Source organism: Etheostoma spectabile, chromosome 9 (genome assembly GCF_008692095.1).
Source record: "Etheostoma spectabile isolate EspeVRDwgs_2016 chromosome 9, UIUC_Espe_1.0, whole genome shotgun sequence".
NCBI lineage: Eukaryota > Metazoa > Chordata > Actinopteri > Perciformes > Percidae > Etheostoma > Etheostoma spectabile.
The window spans coordinates 19,320,270-19,330,033 of NC_045741.1; the positions used below are offsets into that span (position 1 = coordinate 19,320,270).

The following is a 9,764-nucleotide window of genomic DNA, read 5'->3' on the forward strand; positions in this document are numbered from 1 at the left end:
TCTATCTATCTATCTATTTATCTATCTATATTACTGGAAATGTACATCTGTTGAGCCAGACTGACTATCTGTCTCAACTCTGCCACCTTATAAGAATATCAATATTGCATGCTTCTGCAAAACCCCAAAATATGTTCAAGAGCAATGCTTTTTTTATTGTCCAATGTCAATGTTTTAAAATACCTTGCTTTCTCCAACTTCAGTTCACTAGTGCTCAGATTATGCTTTTTTTGCTTTTTCCCTTTCCTTAATTGTGTTATATATCTTTTTTGTGCATGTTATAGGTATACAAGGACAAAGTACACCCCAAAGGCACTTACCATTTCCAACAGAAAACACTGTTGATAAACTGCTACAAAAAGCTCTATTGTATTCCAGCCTTTACCTCAGCGACGAACGTGTGGCTAGGGTGGCACGCTCTCATAGTCTGCTTCTGACTCAGTAGTAGTCCTTACATAGCTACTGCAAATGTGTGATTCTCAACAAAGATGGAATAGAAGTGAGATGCCTCACTCGGTAGCTAAAACAGAGAGCTCAACACAATTTGCAGTACAACAAACAAAAATATGGTGTTTTTTGAAAATGTTAGGTTGGAAACCGGAGGGTCGCTGGTTCAAGTCTCCGTACAGACCAAAAGTATGGAGTGTGGATTGGTAGATGGAGAGATGCCAGTTCACCTCCCGGGCACTGCCATGTGCCCTTGAGCAAAGCACGATACCCCCCAACCGCTCAGGGCACCGGTCCAGCACCGGCAGCCCACTCACTCTGACATCTCTCCATTTGTGCATGAATAGGTCCTGAGCATGTGTGTGTATTTCAGGCCTGTGTGTAATGATTAATAACAAACAGAGGGTAAATTGTAATTTCCCCATTGGGAATCAATAAACAGTATAAATAAATAAATTATTTATAAGTTGCATAATTTTAGTAAAATGTATTGAGTCCAATAGTTGAGTTTAAGTCTAAAAGTCTAATCGTTGAGTTGTGGTATTTCTAAATTATGTAGCAATAACATAGATATGATGTTTGCTGGCTAATCACTTTTGTAGCATCAAATATGCCACCTGGAGGATTGTAAGCATTGGCCACTTAATATTTGGATTTTAATTAGTCTGGATGTCTACACTTTATGACACACAAAAAGGTCAGTTCAATGTCCAACTTCTCTTTCTTGCACTGGCGCTGAATGTTGCAATTAGATTTAAATTGAGTGGTGCAAATCATTCAAAATAGATGCAATGCCTTGAGATACTGGTCTGTCATACTTTTTTTGTTTTGCAATGATTGAACAATCAATATTAATTTCTGTTTCCAGGGCTTTTAAAATAAGTTTCCTTTTATGAAGCATATCTTCTTAAGTGTTTCACAATTAATTAACCAAAGCAAATAAAGAGAAAGAGACATCACTGTGTTTGAAAGCACCCTTCCCCTCACAGTAAAACCCTAAATCAGTTTTAGTTTTGGTACCTCCCACATTTAACTAATCAGTATTAGAACTCAGAATGTTTTTTTTTGGCTCTGTAATAAAAAGTCCAGGCATGGCAAAAAAGGAACCTAACCCATAATGACTAATATCAGACATACAACCGGGCACCAATCAGACAAATAGCAAAAATAACACCTCCCTGATTCTTACTCATTAAAATGAATTACAGAGAGAAAACAGAAGATCATACAGCAATAATAATGTTTGCTTTTATTATATCAAACATAATGGCTTTCATTTCCAGGCATGGATGCTGTTGATGAATTAAATGAACTCTGGAAACACTGGCACACTTTGATATTTCAGATGAGCATGCTGTTCAGCTCAGGAGCTCTATAAAAGACGATAATTAGTGGTCTTACTTAGTGCTGGATGTATCCTGTATAATGTGGTGCATTATGAGGAGTTTTGTACATGCAGTCGCTGGAGAATTTCGCTTTTCTATTTACTTTTCATTAGAATATACATGAGAAAAGGAGGAAACACCAGCTTTATTTCCTGAGCACAGCCTATGTATCTTTAAACCTGTGTACTGTAACAACAGGTTTTCGACTCAGAAAGCTCACAGGCTTTAGGTTCCACGGGACAAAAACCCATCTCTATTTACATCGTCCAGGGATATAGGGGTCAGTTATGATATATGACATGCCATCTGCTTATCAGGCCCTTTCAGAGATGATTGGGGGAGTTAGCGCTCGGGAAAAATGAAGGTCAGCTTATCACCTCAAAACAAACTGTACGGGACAGGAGTCAGGGTGGTGGCGCGGTGGCGAGAGGAGGGTGCAGGAGGGGTTTTGCACGGCTCTTGATCTTGCCACCATATCACTGATAAGGCTGGTTGAAACTACACTGCCAAAAAGGATTATCTGTAGGTAGCTCAGTGTGTCTGTCAACAGGCATGCTGGGTAAAGAAAGGCAGGTCTGTTTAATGCAGAGGCTCCTCAAAAAGTAAAATACGGTAGTTCATTCCTCTAGGATTTACAGTACCAGTCTACTCAGACGAGACCCACACGCAAGCTAATCAGTGGGAGATGTTCCATCCTATTGCATATTTCATAAGTGCAGTGTATTTATAATGTCATTAGCTGGGGGTGAGTCAAAAACCAGAGCATTCAGTAGTCAAATTGGTGACTGTATTGTAATTGCTACTTGACGCAACTGAATTTTAGCACGTCTGGCTCGTGCTTCTGGCTGCGGAACAGTCAATATTAGAAAAAAAAACCATTGAAAATCTGAAACCTGGTTTGACTGTCTTGAGTGTCAGACTGCTTATCTGCTAGGCTAAATATTCAAAAGACAACATACGGGTTGTGAACAAGTTTGGTTTGAAAAGAACTGAGGAACAGATGAAGACAATGTGATGTAACTGGTGATGTGTAATGTTTGACTCTTTCCTATTCAGCTCATTCAATCACATCCAAGGAATTCAATATTAATCTCTGAATATCCGTGTCCTCCTGCACAATGTCAGAAATAATCCTGATAGAAATTAAGGACATACTGTGGCAGCAAAAATGTATTACTGTATCTTAATCAAAGATACCTTTATTCTTTGTTTTTCCTTAAATGACTTTTGTGAATATTTTACTTTTTCCTGGTCACCGGTTAATTTAGGATGATCCACTACTAATGAACACTCTCGCTCTGTTAATCATTAGTATTTTCAGCTAAAAAAAGTGTAATATATACTGTATATGCTTTTTTTATTTTTTAGAGAAATGAGCTCTGAGTTCAACATGTAAAATAATTTGCAGTGAATTAGTGAATATGGGAGGTAGATTCTCAGTTTCACCAGCTCTGACATTGAAGCTTTCATGTTGAAATATGACTAGAAACAGAACCTTTGTTAAATGTGACACCATATTGACTATAGTCCCACAAACAAAGTAAAGACGCTGTTTCAAACAAAAAGATATACAGTGAATGTCAAAGTCACTTTCTCTTCATTACAAGCCAATAGCTGATAGCAACCAATAGTCAGGCTCAGAGAGAAGCTGCTTCTTATTCACAATGGAGTGCCTCAGTCAAACTGGGTGCAGATCTGAAAACTTTATTTGAAATGTTCCTTCAATCGGTTACTCTTTTATCACTATTAATTCCCACTGAGGGAAAACTTGGAAGAAAACGATATATCAAGGCCAAAAAGTCCAAAAGTTATTACAGTTATTACATTTTAATGTAAAGTTAAGGCCAATGTAAGAAAATGTTGCAACAGTATTTTGAAAAACAGTCAGCTGCAGATTTATTCACCAAAGTAATGCATTACATAGTTTCAAAGACAGACTAAATGTGCATATGAGCCTTTTCCAGTAAAAGTTAGTCTAATATTTACAAAGTGATTGCCAAGAGAGAATATCAATTTAGAACTTAAGAGAAAAAATGCCAAGTTGTTTATTTATTGATAAGGCCTTGCACAGTGTAATATCAACAAAATGTGCCGTAGGGTCCAACTTATAGCAACATCAGATAACAAAATAAAGAATTGCAAGTGGAAACCTAACCTTGTTTGAAGTCATCTTCCAAAGAAGACATTATCCCAATTTCAGACATAAATTAGGCAGCTATCCTTTGATTAGAAGAAGCTTTACATGCTCACTAAAATAATTTGATTAACCCAGCTCGCTGAGCCTTGGGGAGCTGAGTGGGTGACTTTTGAGTTTCGGAGGACTTTGGAAGAATACTTAATAAGGTAGACAATCTCTTTGATGTTCTGCTTTGGAACTTGAATAAAGAAACATACATAACCTAATCTCATTCTAAATCAATCAGAACGTGGTATTCCTTAAGTTGTAAGACTTTTAACTTCAAAACATCTATATACAGAAATGCAGAAGAGAAATGCAGGGCACCATTCTGGATTAAAAGTGAACAATTCTTAAAGGTTGTTCCATCAAGTTCCGTTTTTCATGACCTACTCCATTGTATTACCAAGACACATAAACCTTCATGGAATCATTATTCTTTTCTTTCTATTGTCTAGTGCTGTGGTCTTTACTATTTTTTTCATGAGAGCCACACTGATAGGACAAAGTCAATAGGAGAGCCAATTTTAGAGTCAAACATCAAAAGTTACATCCAGTCATAAAAATCATGTCTTCTTATCAATCTGTCATCCCTAAACGTACAATAGGCAATTTTTTCTGCATTAGCCCATCACGTATGTAACCATCCAACAGCACAATCGGCGTAAAAAGCTGCAAAGACAGCCCAAACTGGCAAGTCCTCAATGAGTCAATGACATGGACAGAATATATTGTAATGCCACTGTTTTGGGTATTTTTTAAATATAAAGTAATTGTAAATGAGCAGACTTAGGGTTTTGTTTTACCTGCTTGTTTTTAATGTTTTAATGAAATATCTGTATTGACTGCGTGATAGAGATAGAGTAAAACTTTATAAATCCCCAAGGGGCAATTAATTTTTACAGTCTATGACATCCATGTCATAAATAAATATACGAGTAACAACAACAATCAGCTTCCACATCAACATCAACATGGCAGTGCCAACACAAGCATAGATCAATGATTCGTTTACAGTAGCCTAATGACTGAAGAATCATGATCATATCACTGTATTATTTACTGCCATGTAAGCCACAAAGCTTGGAAAACCGCAGGAGGCTCACAACCTGTGCAATGAGTAACACTGGGCCAGTGCTTCATGCTGGGTCAGGGGGAGGATCAAATAGATGCTTCACTTCTACAACAACAGCGTCAGAGGTGCATCCTCCTTTTTGTAATTACCATAGTTCTGACTATAACAGATAATAGAAAAAAAAAAAATGTGTATGAGAACAGGATAAATAGGGGCGTCAAACTTGAATTTTGTTCATTTAGGAGTTAATATTCCTTGAACCAGTAGCGCTGTAAACTTTGCCTTGCAAAAAGACAAGAAATTGGGTTCAGTACAGTGTTAAGAACATTGTATTTCTACTGTCAAGTGATTTGCGGAAATAAATAGAATTGAAAGCCAGTGGGAGCATATGTTATTATCACAGATCTACATTTCACTGGGATGACAGGGTGGCAACGAGCCAGCTACTTTGGAGTATTGGATCAGTGTTTTATATTTAAGTCAATACGTACAAATATATACACTAAAGATAAAACAAGCTCTCCACCTTTATTGTCAAAAGAATGTGGTATATTACCATTTTAAACTTAGGCATGGTCAATCTTTCTGGTGCAGTAGATTCAATGTTCTGCCAGGTAGCCAGATGGTTTCTATTTCTGTCTGTGGTTCCCTGATAAGTGTGAACATATCTGTATGACATTTATGCGATGAGATAAGATAAGGAAGGACAAGATGAGACAAGATTGTATTGATGTCCAGGGGTGTAATTCAAGTATAAGAGGTAAATAAAAGAGTACAATTTTAATTTAAAAGCTATTACATGAAAATATCCTAGACCAGTTGACCATTTGAAGGGTATTTTTGCACGAATCCGTTTCTATCAGTCAGTCTCATCATATGCCTCATCAAATAGTGATAATTGTAGCATGATATTCTAAAAATGCGAAATGTTATATCATATAACATTATAGTTTATATTCCCTTAAAGGAATAATTATACACAATAGTTATTGTTATAGAATAGATATACTCTTATTCACTTTCTTGCAGAGAAAGAGGGCCCTGGCAATTGCTATGTCACATACAGCTGTTGCCTAATTGGTGGCGCTTTGGAAGGTCAGTGCCGAGAAGCCGCTTGGACGCCATCGCTATCAGAAAACAATGGCACAGCCAGTATAGAGTGATTTTACTACTGATCATGTGTGGGTGGCTTCTGAGATGTGAGCAGTGAGTGTGACAGGTTGGCTGAGTAGGAGTGGGTTAGGTGTAGGTGTGGGGGGGTCACAGCTGGCTTAGGCTGTGGTCACAGTTGCTCACATGGTAGTGGGCACAAGTGAATGCCTGAAGCTTGGCATTTTGCTCTTTGGTAGGATGAGCTGGTGGCTGAATGTGCAGTCCATCTGCCACAGTTCATCATCGAGCGGGTGGGAGGGGTTATTCAGGACATTGTCAATCATGTCCATCCTCCTCCTCTCTGCCACTGCCCACAGACTGTGCAGTTCCAGCCAGACCACAGAGCTGGACTTCCTTACCAGTTTTCTGGCATCACCAGCCTTGATGCAGCCTCCCCATCACACTATAGCCAAAAACAGTGCACTGACCACCGCTGACTTTCAGCAGCCTGTTGCACACATTGAAGGAGCTCAGTTTCCTCATAGGATGGGTATTTTTGTCTGATCAGTCTAGGTTTGTGTTGATTTGGACCCAAAAGTGCCTGTATGAGTTCACCATCTCTACCTCTTCTCCTTGGATGATACCCAGGGCAGGGGGCTTCCAGCTGCTACAGCGTAGGTCTCAACCATTTATTTTTTAGGTTTTGTTGATAAGAGCTTCAAGTTATCAACAACTTAAGAGAAACAACTTTTTTGCACTACGGTCAATATCGCAGAGTAGTCAGTGGTGTTTTTTTTTTTTTTATGTGGATATGGTACAGTTTTGTGACAAATGCAAATTCAGGGCCTAAAGAGGATTGCCATTTCAATTAATATACACAATTAATGTTTTCATTATTCGAGAAACCCATACTGTATTGAGTGATATAGTTAGTTAGTGGTCTATTTTCAGTCAATCAATTCAATAGTTTGCTACCTTTCTGGTGAGTATAAATATATCTTCTCTAATCAGAATATCAGATTAACTTAAAGAACTATACTTGGTTTTGCAGTTTTTAGCAAATCAACTTTAAAGGAGACATATTAAGCTCATTTTTAGGTTCATACTAGTATTTTCTACTAGAACATGATTCCATGATTTAATGTAAAAAAAAACAAAAAACATTTTTTTCCCTCTGTCTGTCTGAATATACCTGTATCTGTCTGAAACACTTTGTTTTAGCGCCTATCTCTTTAAGCCCCCCTCCCGTAAGCCCAGTCTGCTTTAATTGGCTTGCAAGTAAAATATGGCATACCTTTACAAAGGTAATTCTCAAGCCGTAGGTGGAGATACTCAGATGGGGGACAGTTTATTCCATTGAGCCTGCATGTAAAATAGGAAGGGGAGCTAAATTTGAATGGCTTGTTAAACCCTTTTTCTGCTCTAGGTAGCCCACAAACAACTGTCTGGGTTGTCTTATTACACAGTTTATGGGCTGGTAGGCACTGCAGTTACTAAAAAGTATGTGCACCAACACTGAACAAGTGAGTTTTTCATATTATGTCCCCTTTAAAAGGCTCATATTATGCTTTTTGGCTTTTCCCCCTTTCTTTTATTGTGTTCTATATCTTTTTTTATGCACATTATAAGTATACAAAGTGAAAAAGCCCAAAGTCCACCCCAAAGGGAATTACCATCTCCAACAGAAACCACTGTTCACAAACTGCCCCAAAAAGCTCTATTGTAGTCCAGTGCATCACTTTGTAACACACGTTATAATGTTCGCCTAGCTGCTAGAGTGGCACACCCTCTTACTCTGCTTCTGACTGGCTAGCAAAGCTTACCTAGCTACTGCACATGTGTGACTCTAAACAAAGATGGAATAGAAGTGAGATGTCTCACTCGGTAGCTAAAAAAACACAAGGTGAAAAGAGGAGCTGCAGCAATGTGCAGTACAACAAAAATATGGTGTTTTTTGAAAATTAAACCATGTAATCCTATTCTGATATAACCTCTAAAAACAATTATAAACCTAAAAATGAGCATAATGAGCGCTTTAAGATTTACAAAATTTAAAGCAGATTAATATATTTGTGATTTTGCTGAGAGTAACACTAATGGAGCTATTCTGTTTGTGGAGTCTGAGTTAAGAAGACAATATTATCACGAGTGTTTCATGATATGTCCCGCATTAAATTGCATACTTTCTGCTGCTGCCGTTTTTAAATTTAATTAATTTTGCTTTAAAAAAAGAAAGAAAAAAGATTCCCACCTTCCAAGCTGCCACTGGCTTTCTTTATTTTACTATGCTACCTCTCAAGTCTTTAAAATATGCTTAGAATATGTAATCCATCTGACTTTTATTAATCATGTGTTACAGCTGGGTGGTAATACATTGGGATCATTGTAAAAACTATTGTTGTTACACAATGATGTTCACAATTGTGTCTTCAGATCACAGAGTACCCAAGCTCTGATAAAACAATCTAATATCCAGCATGCAAAAATTATCCAATTAACCTACACATTAACATTTTGGCCCACCTGAACCGATTTTTATTAGAGCTGGCACAACAAGGTTAGATATAAAAGTAAAATGACTAATGTTTCCTATTAACATTGTTTTTTCTATGTAATTTGAATTTGTTTGTCATTTGCCCTTGATCAATGGGCTGAAACATGCGCTCCATTTGCAGTGGAGGGGTGAAAATCTTTTCCACTTCAGAGATATCCTGATTCGCTTACCTTACAAACTAGAATTTCATTACTTATTCTGGAAGCGCATCTTCCCAAACTCATTCACAGGGGTAAAACAAGGAGAAAATATACTGTTAAAATTAATTATTAAACTTGATTAAACAACAGTTGGGACAAAGAGACATCTGCAGGAACCTAAAATAATTCCCTTTTGCCAAGCCACTTAGTGAGGGCACCATCAAAAAATTAACTTCAAATACAACTTGGAACAAAACAAGAACAGTAGGACACTGAGTGAGTTTATCTCCACGATTGAAACCAGTGGTGTTCCTTTGGACCATGAAATTGTCATTTGTTCTGCAAGCGTTACATCAAATGAGAGTTCAGGGCCATGCCAGGACTGTTCGTTGCTGCTGAGCTTATTTTAACTTGTTATCTGACAGAATCTCCATGGATAATTATATTTGGCTCAGATAGACAGGTAGAGAATGCAGGCAAACACATGCTAATCCAGGATTGTGTCTCCATAAAACGCAAGAGGAAAAACGATGGCGTCTATCTACGGAGCTGGATGAAAGTCACAAAAACGCGGATTCATCATGCATTATGAATCCTCACATGTGATTGAGAGTGTACTGTAAGTGTAACTGCATTTGAGCATGTTTGAATAATTCAACATGTTTTCATTTCGGTGTCTAGTGCGTGTGTTTGTGCAAGTAAAAGCTTTTCAGTTTGAGTGCATGTCTGCATGTTTCTGTGTGTGTGATGAGCATTACACAAAAATAATGTAACCAGTATGAGAGATTACATTCTGTGACTTGCTTAAAACCATTAGGGAGGGAGAAAAGACGACCAGGCAGAGGGGATTACTCTGGGCTTGAACGTGAAAGCGGCAGAATACAGTGATGGGGGG

General features: G+C 37.8%; 1 protein-coding gene across 3 annotated transcripts in view; it reads right to left on the reverse strand.

Annotated features, from left to right (window-relative positions):
* negr1 (neuronal growth regulator 1) overlaps positions 1–9,764 on the reverse strand; it is a 170,538-nt gene that overhangs the window by 22,512 nt on the left and 138,262 nt on the right. The window lies entirely within an intron of this gene.